Source organism: Scyliorhinus torazame, chromosome 13 (genome assembly GCF_047496885.1).
Source record: "Scyliorhinus torazame isolate Kashiwa2021f chromosome 13, sScyTor2.1, whole genome shotgun sequence".
Classification (NCBI taxonomy): Eukaryota; Metazoa; Chordata; class Chondrichthyes; order Carcharhiniformes; family Scyliorhinidae; genus Scyliorhinus; species Scyliorhinus torazame.
The window spans coordinates 61,714,904-61,733,520 of NC_092719.1; the positions used below are offsets into that span (position 1 = coordinate 61,714,904).

General features: G+C 49.4%; 2 long non-coding RNA genes across 2 annotated transcripts in view; one reads left to right on the top strand and one right to left on the bottom strand.

Moving 5' to 3' along the window:
* The window catches only part of LOC140388061 (uncharacterized), a 154,527-nt gene that overhangs the window by 34,538 nt on the left and 101,372 nt on the right, over positions 1-18,617 (top strand). The window contains exon 2 of the long non-coding RNA XR_011934075.1: positions 17,836-17,996. This is a non-coding gene — a long non-coding RNA (uncharacterized lncRNA). The remainder of the gene's footprint in view (positions 1-17,835; positions 17,997-18,617) is intronic.
* LOC140388062 (uncharacterized) overlaps positions 1-18,617 on the bottom strand; it is a 205,333-nt gene that overhangs the window by 16,670 nt on the left and 170,046 nt on the right. The window contains exon 2 of the long non-coding RNA XR_011934076.1: positions 17,921-17,983. This is a non-coding gene — a long non-coding RNA (uncharacterized lncRNA). The remainder of the gene's footprint in view (positions 1-17,920; positions 17,984-18,617) is intronic.

The window sequence follows — 18,617 nt, forward strand, 5'->3', positions numbered from 1 at the left end:
CATCATAATTGCCTTTCCCCCAGATATAACTCTTGCCCTGCGGTATATACCTATCCCTTTCCATCACTAAAGTAAACTTAATCGAATTGTGGTCACTATCACCAAAGTGCTCACCTACCTCCAAATCTAACACCTGTCCTGGTTCATTACCCAGTACCAAATCCAATATGGCCTCGCCTCTCGTTGGCCTATCTACATACTGTGTCAGGAAACCCTCCTGCACACATTGGACAAAAACAGACCCATCTAAAGTACTCGAACTATAACGTTTCCAGTCAATATTTGAAAAGTTAAAGTCCCCCATAACAACTACCCTGTTGCTTTCGCTCCTATCCAGAATCATCTTTGCAATCCTTTCCTCTACATCTCTGGAACTTTTCGGAGGCCTATAGAAAACCCCTAACAGGGTGACCTCTCCTTTCCTGTTTCTAACCTCAGCCCATACTACCTCAATAGACGAGTCCTCATCAAACGTCCTTTCTGCCACCGTAATACTGTCCTTGACTAACAATTCCACCCCTCACCCTCTTTTACCACCTTCTCTGAGCTTACTGAAATATCTAAACCCCAGCACCTGCAACAACCATTCCTGTCCCTGCTCTATCCATGCCTCCGAAATGGCCACAACATCGAAGTCCCAGGTGCCAACCCATGGGCATGAGATCCCGCAACTTGGGTAACTCCAGTGCGAAAATATTCAACGGAGCCTGACTGCACACTTGAATATTCAAATCTGGATCCCGCCCATTGTGGGCAGAATCCAGCATGTGATGCCTCGCGAGATCTTGTTAGATCTCGTGAGGTGTACCAAGGTCGCTAAACCTCTCGCGAGATTTAACGGCCTTGTCGCATTCTGAATTGGAAGCGATTCGGCCGGTAGATGGCAGCCATTATGCTTCCCAGTCCTCATACATGCACGACTTTGACTTTTATCCAATCAATTGACCTTGCTGAGGGGCACCCACAAGTAACGTCATGTCAGGTCTACTGAAGTAAAGAGATTTTATACTGAAACAACATGGAAATTGGTGTCAGTTATGTATTTTGAAGTAATACATTTGCAGAATAGTGAAATGGTGGGCTGGATTTTCAGTTCCCGCTGGAAAGCAGAGGCATTTTGGAGTTAAATATAGCTCAGTGAGCTGGTTCCCCATCTCTTCCTCACTTCTGGGACATTTTTTGCAGGCCACCTGTGTGTACAGATCTGGCTCAATAGGCCCTTCTTTAAGTCCGATGAAAGAAGGCTGACTGGAATTTTCTCACAGACAATGGTTTAGATGCCTTCCTTGGCAGGTCGGGGGGTTGGGGGTGGGGGTGGGGGGGTGGGGGGTGTGATGGTGGTCAGGAGTGGGATGGCAGATGGGAAGGTGGAGGGGGATGCAGTTGAACACTTCTGGCAGGTCTCGTGTCCTTTCTGCCTATCTGTGTGCAAGAACAATCATAGTCTGCTCCATAGAGAGGTTCTCTGCAACGGTGATGGGCTTGCTACAAAATCCATGTTGGAGAGAAGGAACATCTATCTAGAAACACCCTCTCTTTTAGTTATCTTCCTTTGGAGCCTGCTGCTCCTTTCAAGCTGGAAGGCCTCTGGTTGTCCCTTCAAATTCAAAAGCCCATCTGCTTGGATGGCAAGCCCAGCTCCATGGCCAATTAAAGGAAAGCCCTCAAGAAAAATACAATGAGTGGCTTGATTCCCCTCACCCCAGGGGTGGGTTCAGGACCTGGAAACAATCCTGCCCTCTGATACCATAACATATGTCTTTGGCAGTTTTCTAAAGCTAGAGAAGTACTGGGACTGAATTAAATTTCCCGACGAGTACAGTAGCATGCCGAAAATGACAAACCAGTACTGACTGATATTTTCTTGTTGAAGTCTGGTTCATTGTAATTTTGGTGGGGGTGATGTTGAAATGGATAACCCCAGCTTCCAATGAGACAAGTGCGAGAGTTATTTGCCCTTTTAAATTGCATGTTATGATATCAATAAGACGTCATTGAAATCTTGACATATCAAGTACTTCAAAGGACATCTGCAGGGGTCCTGTAAAACTGAAAGATAACTTTGCATTCAGTCCTGTCTTTGATTGTTTTGTTTTTTAAAAATATATTTATTAAAGATTTTTAACACAATTTTTCACCCTTACAAACAAAAAGCCCCCCTCCTCGTAACAAAAATAGAAAGAAAACGCACATAGCAAGATATAAACATGGTAAAACGATATGTTACAGAGCTTTGTACACTGGGTTCCTCCCGTACATGCCAGTTTTCCAGATCTTTCATGTGTTCTCTTGCTCAAATACCCCCGAGGCAGATCCCCCTTCCCCCCTCCCCCCTTCACAAGACATCCCCCCCCTCCCCCCCCCCGGGTTGCTGCTGCTGCTGACCGACCTTCATCTAACGCTCCGCGAGATAGTCTAGGAACGGTTGCCACCGCCTGCGCAGACCCTCTCAAGGCAAACTTTATCCTCTCCAGCTTAATGAACCCAGCCATGTCGCTTATCCAGGCCTCCACGCTGGGGGGCTTCGCCTCCTTCCACATTAGCAAGATCCTTCGCCGGGCTACTAGGGACGCAAAGGCCAGAATGTCGGCCTCTTTCGCCTCCTGCACTCCCGGCTCGTCCACTACTCCAAATATTGCTAGCCACCAGCTTGGCTTGACCCGGGCTTTCACCACCTTAGATACTGTTCCCGCCACTCCCCTCCAGAACCCCTCCAGTGCCGGGCATGACCAAAACATATGGACATGGTTCGCCGGGCTCCCTGAGCACCTTCCACATCTGTCCTTCACCCCAAAGAACCTACTCAACCTCGCCCCTGTCAAGTGCGCCCTGTGAACCAACTTAAATTGTATCAGGCTGAGCCTGGCACACGAGGAGGAGGAATTAACCCTACCTAGGGCATCAGCCCATAGCCCCTCCTCAATCTCCTCCCCCAGCTCCTCCTCCCATTTAACCTTCAGCTCCTCTACCAACGCCTCCCCCTCTTCTTTCATCTCCTGATATATTGCCGACACCTTGTCCTCTCCCACCCATACGCCCGGGATCACCCTGTCTTGAATTTCCTGTGCCGGGAGCAACGGGAATTCCCTCACCTGCCACCTCACAAATGCCCTCACCTGCATGTATCTGAAAGCATTTCCCGGGGGTATCCCAAACTTCTCCTCTAGTGCCCCTAGGCTCGCAAACGTCCCATCTATGAACAGGTCCCCCATTCTTCTAATCCCCGCCCGATGCCAGCTCTGAAACCCCCCCCGTCCATCCTCCCCGGGACAAACCGGTGGTTACCCCTGATCGGGGACCACACCGAGGCTCCCACTGCACCCCTGTGTCATCTCCACTGGCCCCAGATCTTTAGCGTTGCCGCCATCACCGGACTCGTGGTGTACCTTGACGGCGAGAGCAGCAGCGGTGCCTTCACCAGCGCCCCCAGGCTCGTTCCTTTGCAGGACGCCATCTCCAACCTCTTCCATGCCACCCCCTCTCCCTCCATCACCCACTTACGGATCATCGCCACATTTGCTGCCCAGTAGTAGCTCCCTAGATTCGGCAGCGCCAACACTCCTCGGTCCCTACTGCGCTCCAAAAACCCTCTCCTTACCCTCGGGGTCTTATTCGCCCACACAAACCCCATAATGCTCCTGCCTACTCTCTTAAAAAAGGCCTTTGTGATCACGATGGGAAGGCACTGAAACACAAAGAGAAACCTCGGAAGGGCCACCATTTTGACCGACTGCACTCTACCCGCTAGCGAGAGCGGTAACATGTCCCATCTTTTGAAGTCCTCCTCCATCTGCTCCACCAGTCTCGTCAGATTCAGTTTGTGTAGGGCCCCCCAACTCCTGGCTATCTGGATCCCCAGGTACCGAAAGCTCCCCTCCGCCCTCCTCAGCGGTAGATCGCCTATCCCCCTTTCTTGGTCCCCTGCCTGTACTACAAAAAGCTCACTCTTCCCTACATTGAGCTTATAGCCCGAAAAATCCCCAAACTCCCTGAGAGTCTGCATGACCTCCACCATCCCCTCCACTGGATCCGCCACATACAGCAACAGGTCGTCCGCATAAAGCGACACTCGATGCTCCTCTCCCCCTCGGACCGCCCCCCTCCATTTCCTAGACTCCCTCAATGATATGGCCAAGGGTTCAATCGCCAATGCAAACAACAGGGGGGACAGTGGGCACCCCTGCCTCGTCCCACGGTACAGTTGAAAATACTCCGACCTCCGCCGATTCGTAACCACACTCGCCACCAGGGCTCTGTAAAGGAGCTTAACCCAGCTAATAAACCATCCCCCGAACCCAAACCTACGCAGCACTTCCCAGAGGTACTCCCACTCTACTCGGTCAAAGGCCTTCTCCGCGTCCATAGCTGCCACTATCTCCGCCTCTCCCTGCACCGATGGCATCATTATCACGTTTAGGAGCCGCCGCACATTGGTGTTTAGTTGCCTGCCCTTTACAAATCCCGTCTGGTCCTCGTGAATCACCCCCGGGACACAGTCCTCGATCCTCGTAGCCAGCACTTTTGCCAGCAACTTAGCATCCATGTTGAGGAGCGAGATCGGCCTGTACGATCCACATTGCAGTGGGTCCTTGTCCCGCTTTAGGATCAAAGAAATTGTCACCTCCAACATTGTCGGGGGCAGGGTCCCTCCCTCTCTTGCCTCATTAAAGGTCCTCACTAGCAGCGGGGCCAACAGGTCTATGTACTTCCTGTAGAACTTCCGGGAACCCGTCCGGTCCCGGGGCCTTCCCTGCCTGCATACTCCCCAAACCCTTGCTCAGCTCCTCCAACCCAATTGGTGCCCCCAAACCAGCCACCTCTTGCTCCTCCACCCTCGGGAATCTCAATTGGTCTAGGAATCGTCTCATCCCCTCTTCCCCTCTGGGGGCTGGGATCTGTACAGCTCCTCATAGGAGGCCTTGAATGCCTCATTTACTTTCGTCGCACTCCGCACCGTAGCTCCCCTTCCATCCTTGACTCCACCTATTTCCCTCGCTGCCATCCTCTTACGGAGCTAGTGTGCCAGCATCCGACTCGCCTTCTCCCCATACTCGTAGGTCGCCCCCTGCGCTTTCCTCCACTGTGCCTCTACCCTCCCTGTGGTCAACAGATCAAACTCCATCTGGAGACATCGCCTTTCCCCAAGTAATCCCTCCTTAGGGGCCTCTGCCCACTCTTAAAATCTCCCCAACTAACCTCTCCCTTTCCATGCCCTCTAGCTCTGCCCTGATCACCGCCTTCAGCGCCTCCCATACCACCCCCACCCGCACCTCCCCGTTGTCGTTGACCTCCAAGTACCTTTCGATGCACCCCCTCACCCTCCCACACACCACCTCATCCGCTAGCAGTCCCACATCCAACCGCCACAGCGGGCGTTGGTCCCTCTCCTCTCCCAACTCCAGTTCCATCCAGTGCGGGGCGTGATCTGAAATGGCTATGGCCGAATACTCCGTTCCCTCCACTTTCGGGATCAGCGCCCTGCCCAGAACAAGAAAGTCTATCCGGGAGTAGGCTTTGTGCACGTGGGAGAAAAAAGAAAATTCCCTGGCCTGTGGCCTGGCAAACCTCCGCGGGTCCACTCCCGCCATCTGATCCATAAACCCCCTAAGCACCTTGGCCGCCGCCGGCCTCTTTCCGGTCCTAGATCTGGAGCGATCCAGTGCTGGGTCCAACACCGTATTAAAATCCCCACCCATTATTAGGCTTCCTACCTCCAGGTCCGGAATGCGCCCCAACATGAGCTTCATGAATCCGGCATCATCCCAGTTCGGGGCGCATACATTTACCAATACCACCCACGTCCCCTGCAACTTACCGCTCACCATCACATATCGCCCTCCGTTGTCCACTACGATATTCTTGGCCTCAAACGACACCCGCTTCCCCACCAATATTGCCACCCCTCTGTTCTTCGCGTCCAGCCCCGAATGGAATACCTGTCCTCCCCACCCCTTTCTTTACCTGACGTGATCTGCCACCTTCAAATGTGTCTCTTGGAGCATGACCACGTCAGCCTTCAGTCCCTTTAAGTGCGCGAACACTCGGGCCCTCTTTACCGGCCCATTCAGGCCCCTCACATTCCACGTTATCAGCCAGATTGGGAGGGCTCCCACCCCCCCGCCGACTAGCCATCTCCTTTTCTAGGCCAGTCCTGTGTCCGCGCTGTCCTCACCCTCCAGTCCCCCAGCCGGGGGACCCCCGCCCCGACCACCTCGTCTGTGTCCCATTCCCCTTCGGCCAGTGCAGCAGCAACCCTTTTTCTCCCCCCCCCTTCCCCCCCCCCCCTGCCTCCCCCCCGCTAGACCCTGTCTAGCTTTTTTGCTCCCCCCATAACACTCCCGTAAGTCAGCTGACACCTGCTGACCCCGGCTTCCCCCGCCGTCCCGTTGACCTCCCCGTGTGGGAATCTCCCAATTAGTGTGCGTTCCTCCATTCCCCCTCCCACCTTTCTTCCCTAGCGCGGGAAAAACCCCGCGCTTTCCTAAGCCTACCCCACCCCCTCTGGCGCAGCTCCTGTCACGGCCTTGTCTCTTTTCCCCCATCGCCATCTCCCTCTCTCTCCCAGCCCGTGTAACATTTCCTGCGCATGATTACTACCCTATATACAACAACCATCAAACATCAAACATCTCCCCCACCCTCACAAACCCTCAGTTTGAGTCCAACTTTTCGGTTTGAATAAAGGTCCAAGCCTCTTCAGGCGTTTCGAAATAATGGTGCTGATCCTTGTATGTAACCCACAATCGCGCTGACTGCAGCATTCGAAATCTCACTCCTTTCCGGTCCAGCACCGCCTTGGCCCGGTTGAAACCCACTCTCCTCTTTGCAACCTCCGTGCTCCAGTCCGGGTATATTCGGATCTCCGCATTGTCCCAGCTGCTGCTCCGCTCTTTCTTGGCCCATTTCAAGACCCTCTCTCTGTCCGTGAAATGGTGAAACCTCCCCACAATCGCCCTTGGCGGCTCGTTAGCCTTGGGCCTCCTCGCCAGCACCCGGTGTGCCCCATCCAACTCCAAAGGCCTCGAAGGGGCCTCCGCGCCCATCATCGACTCGAGCATCATGCTCGCATATGCCCCGGCATCGGCCCCCTCCACTCCTTCAGGGAGACCCTGGATCCGCAGATTCTTTCTCCTCGACTTGTTCTCTAGGTCTTCGAATCTTCCCACCCACCTCTTGTGCAGCGCCTCGTGCTCCTCCACTCTCACCGCCAGGCCCAAGATCTCGTCCTCGTTCTCATTGACTTTTTTCTGCACCTCCTGGATCTTTACCTCGTGGGCCTTCTGGGTCATCCCTAGTCCTTCAATCGCCGACAGCATAGGCGCCAGCATCTCCTTCCGCAGCTCCTCGAAGCAGCGCTTGATGAACTCCTGCAGCTCCAGCCCGCATTCCACTTTATCCCCGGCCGCCGCCATTTTGTTTTTCTTCCCTCGCTTCTCCCGCTGCTCCAATGCCACTTTTTTGGCCGTTTCGCTTCTGGTCCGGTCCATAAAAGGTGAAGGGGGACCTCACTCTTCCCTTCTCACATGGAACGTCTTCAAAAAATTCCCATTGGGGCTCCTCTAAAGAGCCCGAAAGTCTGTAATAGCGGGAGCTGCCGAATCGTGCGGCTTAGCTCCGCATCGCCGCAACCGGAAGTCTGTCTTTGATTGTTTTTCGTACCTGTCTACTAGGTTTAAATGATGTTTGTACCTGTACTTCCATTTTTTAAATTATTTTACAGTTTCTTTTTCTCACCATTTAGAAAATGGTTCAATTTATCTTTCTAATGTATAAAGTGGATGTCCTCTCAATTGCTCACATTGAACTCTATTTGCCATAGTTTTGCCAACTCACTTAAGCCTATGGCCCTTTATAACATCCTGTTCCTATCTGCACAACTTTACATTCCTCCTACCATTTAGAAACTTGTAGATACAGCTCTCTAATACTTCATCAAAGTCATTGATAAATATAGTCAAAAGTTGAGGCCTCAGAAGAGACCTTTAGAGAGCATGTCCAGCCAATCAGAGTAAGTAGCACTTGTCCTTACACTCTGCCTCTGAGCTACCTCTCAACCAATTTCCAACTCAAGCCGAGACTGCATCCAACTCCATGCACTCTCACTTCTACTATTCTGTGGAACATTGGTGAATGACGTAATTGGTCTAAAGATGTGCAGGTTAGGTGGATTGGACATGCTAAAATTGCCCTTAGTGTCCAAAATTGCCTTTAAGTGTTGGGTGGGGTTACTGCGTTATGGGGATAGGGTGGAGGTGTAGACCTTGGGTAAGGTGCTATTTTCAAGAGCCGGTGCAGACTCGATGGGCCGAATGGCCTCCTTCTACACTGTAAATTCTATGATCTATGATCTATGACTTCAGGAGATCTCTACAGAGTCACCAATTTATCCATCTCATCAGTGATCTCCTTTAAAAAAAAAGGTGTTTTTCTCTGTGACCTACTCATATTTGTTCAACTAATCAATCACTCTGACCCTAATGACAGACTCTCGTAGTTTCTTCACAATTGATTAAACTGAAAGGTCTGTCGTTATTTGGTGTCTCTCTTCAACCCACCTTAAATAATACAGTGACATTAGCAGGTTTCAGAAGTAATGAAAAATTATGACCGATTTCTAATCCACTTCCTGAGGTAAAGGTCCTGGAGACTCAAGTCACATTAAATTCACCATTACCATTTTAAAATATTATATTGAATCCATTAGGTTCCTCTCCTTGATTTAATTTCAATTCCCTTAATTCTGCTGTTGGTCTTTTAACCTTGCTTTCATCCACCTTAACTTTCTTCTGTTGCTCCATAGCCTACACCCCACTGACATTTAACTTATGCTTGACATACTTGGTGCCATCCAGAAATTTCAGATATCGTATATTATTTATGAAGATTGTGTAAAAGGACGAGATTTTCAAGCCGCTCTGGCTTCGTCCAGTACCTCCGAAAGTCTTTTGGCAAGCCTGCAGCATCCCCCGAGGGGGGTCCCACCATGGCAGAGTCGGAAAACCCCCGGCCAAGAGGTCCTGCACTAAAGTAGGGTGAAGGAAAAGGGAAATCAAAGCTAAAACAAAGAGTGTGGGTGGAACTATTAATATATGGAGTTACCACACTATGTCAAAATCTTTGGGAGACCAGGTCCAATCCAATTCAGACTGATTTGGCCAGACATCTCCTTTAGCTGTGACGATCATGTACAGGTTTAGTTAATTCCTAAGCAAACATCCTGTCAGTGAAGCCCTGAATTTTTAAAAATATTAATTTTAAGGGTTGTGTATGGTGATGGCAAGGACATGGAGCGGGATTCTCCACTGCCCGATACCAATATCGTAATTGCCGATCCGGCGGAGAATCCTTTCCGATGCCCAAATCGGGGGCGGCACCGGTTTGATGTCGGTTATCACGTATCCACCCCCTCTGAAATGGCATCATCGTGCCACGTGCCGCACGCTGTTGGAACGGCATTGGCACGTCACCAAAAAGCCTTCCCCAGATAGGCCGCGTTCCCGACCGCGTGGTCTGAGCAGTCGGAAACCCAGAATGGCGACCGCGGACTGTGTCCAGCGCTGCCAAAGTCGGCCGGGAGCCAAGCTGCTGGACGGGTAGGCTTCCGCGAGGGCTGGGGGGACTGGTGGGGGGAGACCAGGGGGTGGCCAGGGGTTGTCCTGCGGGTCAGTATTTAGCAGGTCGGTCCGCACATGGCTGGCACCATGTTGTACGGCATGACCGCTGCAGTTCGCCGCCATGTGCATGCGCGCGGCGCGCGGCCATGGACCCGGCCATTTTTGGAGCGGGGCGTTTTATGCGGCGCGGCTGCTAACCCCTCACCAGTTTAGGAATCAGTGAGGGTTTGCCGTCGATTTTGGCGTCGTAGAACGCCACAGTTCTCACATCGGTGTCGGCACATGGCTGCAAAATCAGAGAATCCAACCCATGATTGGAAACTAGATGGATTTTTAACACTACCGAGAAGTTTCATGGTCAACATCAGTCCAGGCCTTTAGATAATGAGTCCAGTAACGAGAGTCTCTGTGCTACCATAAGCAATAAATGTAAACATGGGGAGGAAATCAGACAGGATGCAATCCATTTTGAACTGGGCAATGTTCTGGAGTGTTTGGATAGGATCCCTCGGTCAGCTGAGTGCCAGGACGTGGCACAAAGTGGCAGCCCACTGGTAGGTACTGTAAATAAGGGCCAGCAAGAGGAAGCAGTTCAGAGAAGGTTCACCATGCTGATTCCTGCGATGAGGTGACTGTCTCATGAGGACAGGCTGAGTAGTTTACGTCTATGCTGATCAACGGTTAGAAGAATGAGAAGTCTCCATATTGAATCATGTATTATTCTGAGAGGGCTCAATGGGATAAATGATGAGATGGATGTTTCTGGTCATGGAGGGATCTAGGAATGGGGGCACAGTTTGAAAATAAGGTGGTCTCTCATTTAAGACTGGGGTGAGGAGAAATGTATTCTTTATTCATTCAAGGGCTGTTGGCTTTTCTGGCCAGGCCAGCATTCATTGCCCATCTCCAATTGACCTTGAGCACGTGATGTCGAACTGCCTTCTTGAAACTTATGATGAGTTTGTATTCATCTCCCATGACAGACAGAACCTCAAGGGCACAGGTAACTAAGGAGGAGCCTAGATCATGAGAGATGAAACGCTCCACGTGACATTGCCCGGATATGACCCTGTTCACAGAGAGTTCACGAGCTGCCTTCAGCCAGAGCGGAGTCAAGCATTCACAGAAGCTCTTTGAAGAACAATGCACTGTTCCCACTGCAAGTCATCATCATCCTCCTGCAATGTCGGGACAATGGGCAACCGTTCCTTCCCATGACACGAGCCATATGAGTGAGGGTGAGCAGTAGATGTCCTCCAAGCCCATACGGTGCACAAGTGAGACACTCTGTCCTTGGACAGCAAAGTATATGCCGACACTGGTTGTCACCCATTTCTAGAAAGGTCAGCCACCATCTGTAGACCCTGGGCCATGGTAGGCACCATTGAGCAGCTGATTTATGGGGTGCCTCATGCAGTGGAGCAGGCCCTGTTGCTCCTTCCTCCTCAGTGCTCTGCTCCTGCATATGGAGAGCCAAATGCTTCCATTGATATCTTCTCTATTCTCAAAGCACTAGAAGAATGATAACCAGTTCCACACGTTCAATCTCTCTCTCGTGCTACTTAATGAAAAGGAAAAGAGAGAGATTTAATGTTGAGCTTTTGTCTCCAAGGGTTGGCCATTTTCCCATCCTTGGGTCGGGTGCTCTTTCCAAGAGACGGTGCAGACTCGATGGGCCGAATGGCCTCCTTCTGCACTGTAAATTCTATGATAATCTATGATTCACATCCAGTAGAAGCATGTCAATAGACATTGATTACTGTGCTGGCCATTACACTGAGGACCTTTCCCTCAGAACCTATTAGAATGGACAAGACACCACACCCCCCTTTCCCCACTCAGTCTGATTGAATGGCCACAGCTTTGGCAACCATCTTGTCTCTGGAACTCCTATGTAAGGCATAGATTTTGTCCCTAGTTTAATTCAAGTCGCTGCACGTTACCCTGCAAGGGAGGGCCCCTGTAAAGACACCCCAGCACCCACAACTAATTAATCATGGTGTTCTGTTTAGCCTATTTTCCCTTGCCCTCTGATGAGGGGTGTGGATATGCTCATAAAATGAGGAGGTTGGCACGTCGTGGGTTAACTGCTGAGTGGTAATCAGTGGCTCTCACGCACATCAGTGATGATTTAGTGGGCATAAGTGGCTTAGCTGTCAGACTGAAGGAATGTTAATTGACTAGTGGCTGAATGATCTCACCTGCAAACAAATGTTCATTGCTGTCATTCATCTCAATTAGAGCTGATATGGTCAGTCATTAACTTGCAGGCAGCTCCACGACTCCACCCCCACATCTTAGTGGATCCTTCACCTGTGTTTACCAGATCCCTTCTTGATGCACTATCCCAGGCTTCCCTTCACAGTGCCCTCCAAGAAGGCAGATGCCCAGCAGCTAAAGAATGTAGCCTCAGGATAGGACAGTTTTAAGTTTAGCTTTCTTCCCCCTTCTGGCACTGAGTCATTCCCCTTTCAGGCCCAACTCTTCCCTCCTCCTTCTAGTGATGAGGACGTTGCCCCTTTCAACCCCTCTAATTGCTTTCCTCGCTCTGCCGGGTCACCCTCTTTGCCTGTTGCCCCTCTGCTGGGTCACCCCCAGTGCCTGTTGCCCCCAACCCTACCGGGTCATCCCCTCTGCCTGTTGCCCCCTCCTCTGCCGGGTTACCCCCTCAGACTGAACAGCCTTGCCAGCTTCCCCCTCTCCCAACAAGCCCTTTGCCAAAGCTGTCTTGCAAGTTGCCCCTCCTCTGCCGCTGCATTTGCTTACCACTGGCCCAGTCACCAGTTCTCCCTCCTTAGCTCACGGCACTTTGTTTCTGATCACCCCGCACCCTGTGGCTCTTTGCTGGGTCACTCCTCCCCCACACACCCCGAGGCCCTTTGCCAGGTCACACCCTCCCTGACACCCTGAGGCCCTTAGCTGGTTCACTACCCCCACACCCCGCGGTCCCTTTCAAGGTCACCCCCTCCCCCTTCAACCCAAGACCCTTTGCGGAATCCCCCACATGCACACGCTCCTCGGCCGTTTGTCAGGTCTTCCCCTCCCTTCCATCGATTTCCAAGGTCCTTTGCTGGGCCACCCTCTCCCCGCACCCCAGGGCCCTTTATCCGGTCTTAACCTGCTCCGCCGGTGATCTTGCCATGTTGCTGTTTTTAAAAAGCTGTCATAAATCATGATGTAACCCTGCACTGGGTGGACAGTCCAGTATCGAGGTGGAGGCCCAAAAATGATATGATAATATATTCAAATTGGGTTCCCGATGTTGCATGGTGGGAACGTCATTGTCTCATTGGCGGAGGGGCAGGTACAATCACGATGGGTATTCTGCTCGGTTAGATGCAATTTGCAACTTTCGCGCTATTTTGCAGCTCAGTTGCCATTCACGCTCACTGAAAACGTCAAGGTAAAACCCGGCCAGTGAAGAAATGTGTTTCAGGGAAAGCTAGATAAGCACAAGAGGGAGAAAGGAATACGGGGTTGTGTTGATGGAATGAGCTGAATAGGTGTGGGAGGATGCTCATGTGGACACCACAATGGACCAGTAGGATGGAATAGCCTGTTTCTGTGATGCCCATTCTGTGTGATACAAAACAATGGCTGACATGAGGTATGAGCAAAGTTTGGCCACTGTCCAGAGCTTGGCTCCTTTCTTCTATCTGCATCAAGTGACTGAGGGAACAGTTTGTCTGGGTAATATGGGTCTAACGTGCTCAGAGTGTGACAATGACAAAAAGCAGGAAAATCCCCAGACATAGCGTCACCAGCCGAGTTGTGTCCATCTGGAAATGCTACCAATGATATAAAGGAAGCTCTTATCAAATGCATCAAGAACGATATAATGTATTGAAGGCAAGTTTCTCCATTCGATGTTCATGCAGTAACAATGCAATGATGGCACCGATGCTGAAGACAGCAAGGACAATTCAGGGCTCGTGTTTAAAAGAAATATATATTACAAACATCTACTGAAATTATTGACCAACCAAGAGAAGGAATGTTGGGTGGGATTCTCCCTCCCGGAATACCCGGATCATATTCTCCAATGGGTTTGGGGCAAAATCGGGATCAACACCAGGCGCCGACCCAGTCGTGTTCCTCCAGTCCGTGGAATCGAGGTCCATGCCGCATGATAGCGGGAGCATGTAAATGCGTCTTAATGACACAATTGCATCCACTTAGCAGGCCTGTCACTCCATTCTCTGTCCCCCTGTGATTCCCCACTCCGCGCGGCTGGGAATCATGTGGGTGTGGATCACTTGAAGTCTTTACCAGCGCGGCCATGGCGTGGTGGATATTGTGGTGCACCAAGGGGGTAAGCCTCCCCCCCCCCCCCCCCCCCAAGGAATTACCCCTTGGCCTACCAGAGACCAACCCCCAGAAAGAAGAGCCTTGGCTGGAAGTTAGAGACAATCTAGACAGGGACAGTGGGAGGAATTAAAGCTCTAACATTTACCTTGAAGCTCCACATGTCCATTCCTCGAAGGAGAACAGCTGTGACCTGCCCCATTAGCTACAAGGCATTCATAGTTTTCTAGTAGTGGTCTGTGATTGACAGCTTCTAGAAACCATTTGCAGCTTTGATTAATTCCTCTCCCTTCATGGTTCTGTGGCCTAAGTGGTGAAACCTCAATGTTTATAAACATTGACCACATCAAAGAGAGGTAAGTGCAGTGCAATCACACACTTGAGTGATTGAAATACGCTTAGTGCTTGGAATGTACTTACCTCACTTTGAGGGGTTTCGGGGGCTGATTTCCGATGAGGGGGGGGGGGGGCGGAGTGGCCGGCTGCAGGACCTTGCTATCAGGCCACCCACTCAAAATGGCAGCCCAATATTGGAATTCCCTCTATAAAAAACAATAAGACTGCTTGACATACATTAGAGCCAAAAGCAATTTCACCCATCTTTTACATTTTGTAATTTTTATTTGTTATGGTTTGATCATTCCAGAATTTTGTTGACAGTCAGTAAACCCATTGCAAAATACTCATTCTCATTGTTTTGCACACTCCAATCATTGGAGCTGCTGCAATGTGAAGCTGTAACATCGCTGCTCAGAAAGATCATAGACTGTGGCAGTCAATCTTCCTGTTACCCAATTCACATGAAGGATCTGTTCACAGCCATTGAAATACGTGTTAGAAACTTTTCATCTGACTTGTCACAACACATTTTGCAATGATTTGGCCTTTGTGGGCACTGACTGTGGAATTAATTCCCTGAGCTTATTAAGGATAGCAAGAGCGGACAGACTACCTACAGTAGTCTCTGAAACCTTATTTCAATCATTCCTGCAAATTATTATATATCACAATTCAACCAAGGTGTTGTGAAGCAGCTTCTGATATTGCCCCACCCTCAAAAAAGTGGTTCCGTACTCAATAGCTAATGATGCTCTCAGCAGTCTCCAAAAATTCCACAGAGATGGAAACAAAGATCCTGTGTCATGTTGGATGTCATTTTTTTAATATTCCTGGGATTATTTGGATACTATGTAGAAGTAAAGAAAGCTGTGAGTGTGTGTGTGTGTGTGTGTGTGTGTGTTTCCAGGATTAATTAAACTGGGGGAGGTTACTAAAGACAGATTGTCTGTGAGATAAGAGAGATGAAAGATAGAGGTGTTAGGTTGATGAAATTATAATGAGGGGTTATGGTGTGTTTGAGTTACAAGTAAATAGGTTGGATCTAAAATTTGCATTATAAGATAAGTGGAGACTTGGCTTGTCAGCTGCTGAATTTCAAGGGAACGTTCATGGGTGACCTTTATAACTTACAAAGGTTTCATAGGTAAACAGGGTAAGATATGTTTAGTTTTATTGTCAGCAAGGACAGCAGGAATAGATGAGCGGTGGAATTCTTCATTCCTGATGCTAAGTGCTGATGCCGGGGCAGGATTTGCGCACTTCCATGACAGCAAAACTGATGTTGCACCTGGACTGATTCAGCAGCCATTGAGGGGCTAGCACTGGCGCCACATGGAACACAATCGATTCCAATGAGAAACGGTGCAGGATTCAACAGGTCAGTAATTGACACTCAGGAGGCTGATAAGTTGCAGTCACATATACACACATCACTCCCCACACACACCATCCCAGCCAACAAGATGGCAATGGTGGCGCTGGAGATGCGTCAATCCGCTGATGGTTTGGTTGGGGCCAGAAGGCACCTGGGGGGTGGACTGGGGTGACACCTATACGACCTGTGGCCCTAAATTCACAGTGGGCAGTTAGCAGCATGCGCAGCTGCATGACCGCTTTATAGGCCGGGGCAATGGAGATCCATGCCCGTCCATCCTGACCCCACAGCCCACCTCTTGGCCACCCCCGCTACTCCCCCGGCCCTGGCAGAACTCCCCCCAGCCAGCAGCACGACTGTCAGCAAACTATGGCGATGTTGGATACTTTTCGTCCCCCATCTTTCCCCCTCAGCAGCCACGGCACCTGTTTTTAAAAGCACAAGTTAAACTTGCCGTCTGGAATTCGCCCCAGTGGAGGTGGAGAATCATGGAGGCTAAGGAGAATACTGGGTCAGGTCTGCTAATGATATGCCAATGGCACTTACTGTGTGCGTGGAGTGGAACACATTGACTCCAGTGTTGAGGCACCGGAGAATTCTGATTTGGCGTTAAACCGGCACCCACCGTTATCGCGGCGTCAAAACCGATTCTCCGCCCAATTGAGTTTCCCAATTCCTGCGTTGGCCAACATAGAATCCCGCCTGAGTAGTCTGAGATAGATGATGGGCAGTAGTGTTTTGGGTTTGCTTGAGTTTATGTGTACATTACAGGATTGGAGGACAACAGTCCAGCCAGGACCACGTAGGAACAGTTGAGTTTAGCGGTAAACAAAGGCACCTGTGAGGGTTGCAGCAGGTGCGATGGTAGGTGATATTAGAGAAATGGAAATAAACAACTCTTGGTGTTGGACAGCATATGGGATTGGAAAGCTTAGTTTTTGGTTCAATATTACATTGAGATTGTGAACAATGTGTTTGCCGCTGAGCTGATGGCTAAGGGGGGGAATGGAATGGAGTTATGGAATGGGTGAAGATGATAGCTTCAGTGTTTGCAATGCTTGACTGGAATAAGCTGTCTTATTTGTAACTGGATGTCCGACGAGCAATTCAACAGAGGAGTGTTGGACAGTTATAGCTGTGAGTTGACGGCATAGTTCTTGAAGGTGGCTCTATGTGGATGGACGATGTTGCCAAGGATTTTTATCTGCATATTTCCACTTATTAGAGGGCAAGCATGTGGTTAGGGTGGAGAGGGGTTCTCTAAACCATGCACTCTTGTTCTGATTTAAGGGAGGGGGTAGGCATGTGGTCTGGACCCACTCTGAAAAATAAATGTCATGGGTCAGTGTCCTTGCTTGAGGGAAAATTGGCCCAGTTCTAGACTCAGATGGAGTGATTAGATCAGTACAAGGATCAAATGGATGGTGGGTGAAGGAACACTGGTTGAGTGGAATAAATCAGTGATAGGATCAGATGGGGATGTCATTATGATCTTGTCCAATCCAATCAAAGGAACAGCATAGTTGTAATTTCTGGTAGCATGGCTATTGGATGTCAGGGATGGATGTGAGACTTGTATTTGTCTGCCCCATGAAAATAAAAATCCTTCCAACTGACTCTACCCGCTCTGGTTGCTGGAATCAACACCCAAGCAAATTTAGGGTCAAAAACTTCAAATTATTGTCATTAATCCCAGATGACCTGAACAAGTGGAAGAGATGCTCCAGATGGTGACACCTCAATTATGACAATTCGAAGTGAATGAGTCATATTGTAAATACACTGGCTGTGAATAATGAAAAGAAGGAATCCCCAACTGAGAGAATGCTGCAGAATGTCAAAGGGCCTTTCTCCTTTAAGTAACCTGAAATCATTTTGCCATATTCATTTTAGTTTTGCTTTTTATTGTAGGATCATTCCATTTAATGCAGTGTTTGTTTGATAGCTTACAGCTTCTTAGAATTGAAGAATGCCATGCAATACAGCGTCAGGAAATACCAGGAATGTTCAGAAAATACATTTCTGACTCATTAAGGAATTGGCAGTGAAACCATTGAAATTACCAATGTAGTTTATGTTGTATAGGCCGTTGGCATGGATTTACCTTTTATTGCTGGAAAACATGAAATAAGATGGATATTTACTCAAAATGCATCTTACTTATGCATATGCTAGCAATCAACATTTTGCTTTTTTGTGCAGCAGAGACCAAATATAGTACATGGCAAAAGAGAATTCGGCAGTAGAAATTTCCAGTTACATACTGCTGACGGAAAACCTTACTTACCAGTACATCTAGAATCCTACGGCGAGTAACTCATGTCCTGGCTCCCCAAAGCTTGACCACCATCTACAAGGCACAGGTAAGGAGTGCAAAGATCAGTGTCATTAACAATAAGGGAGTAACAGAAGGTGGCAATGCTTAGCATTAGGGGAAAATACAGCATAATTCATCTGTATGGTTGAAGAGATAGGTGGGACTAAAGTTATGAATTGATTTGTAAATGGACAAGGATTTTGCATTTGATGCAAACCAAGGACAGCTAATTAGTGGAGCTCAGCAGGAAAGAGGAGCTTAATGGCTGAGCAGGCCTTAGTGAGGGATTGGTTATGAATGGCAGTGTTCAATTTGTTCCATTTTGTTTCTAGAATCGTAGGATTCCTACAGGGCGGGGGAGGTTTGTTGGGGTTTGTTTGAAAAGTTGAATCTGGAGGTAACAAAAGGTGACAGAAATTTCATCAAGAGCTATTGCTGATTCTGTGGGGATGACAGTGACAAAACATTGTGCAGGGGAAAGGGTTTGAAATGCATCTTAAAGCTGAATAAGACACAAGACATTCTGAATAATCATAGACATTTACCCACTCCCCTTTAAACTATTTACTTGGGCCATATGTGCACTGAATTGTTCTGCAGCAATTTCTGTTCCATAGCAGAATCTAACTGCGGTTCTGGATAGATCGACAAAAGCAAAGGCACCTTA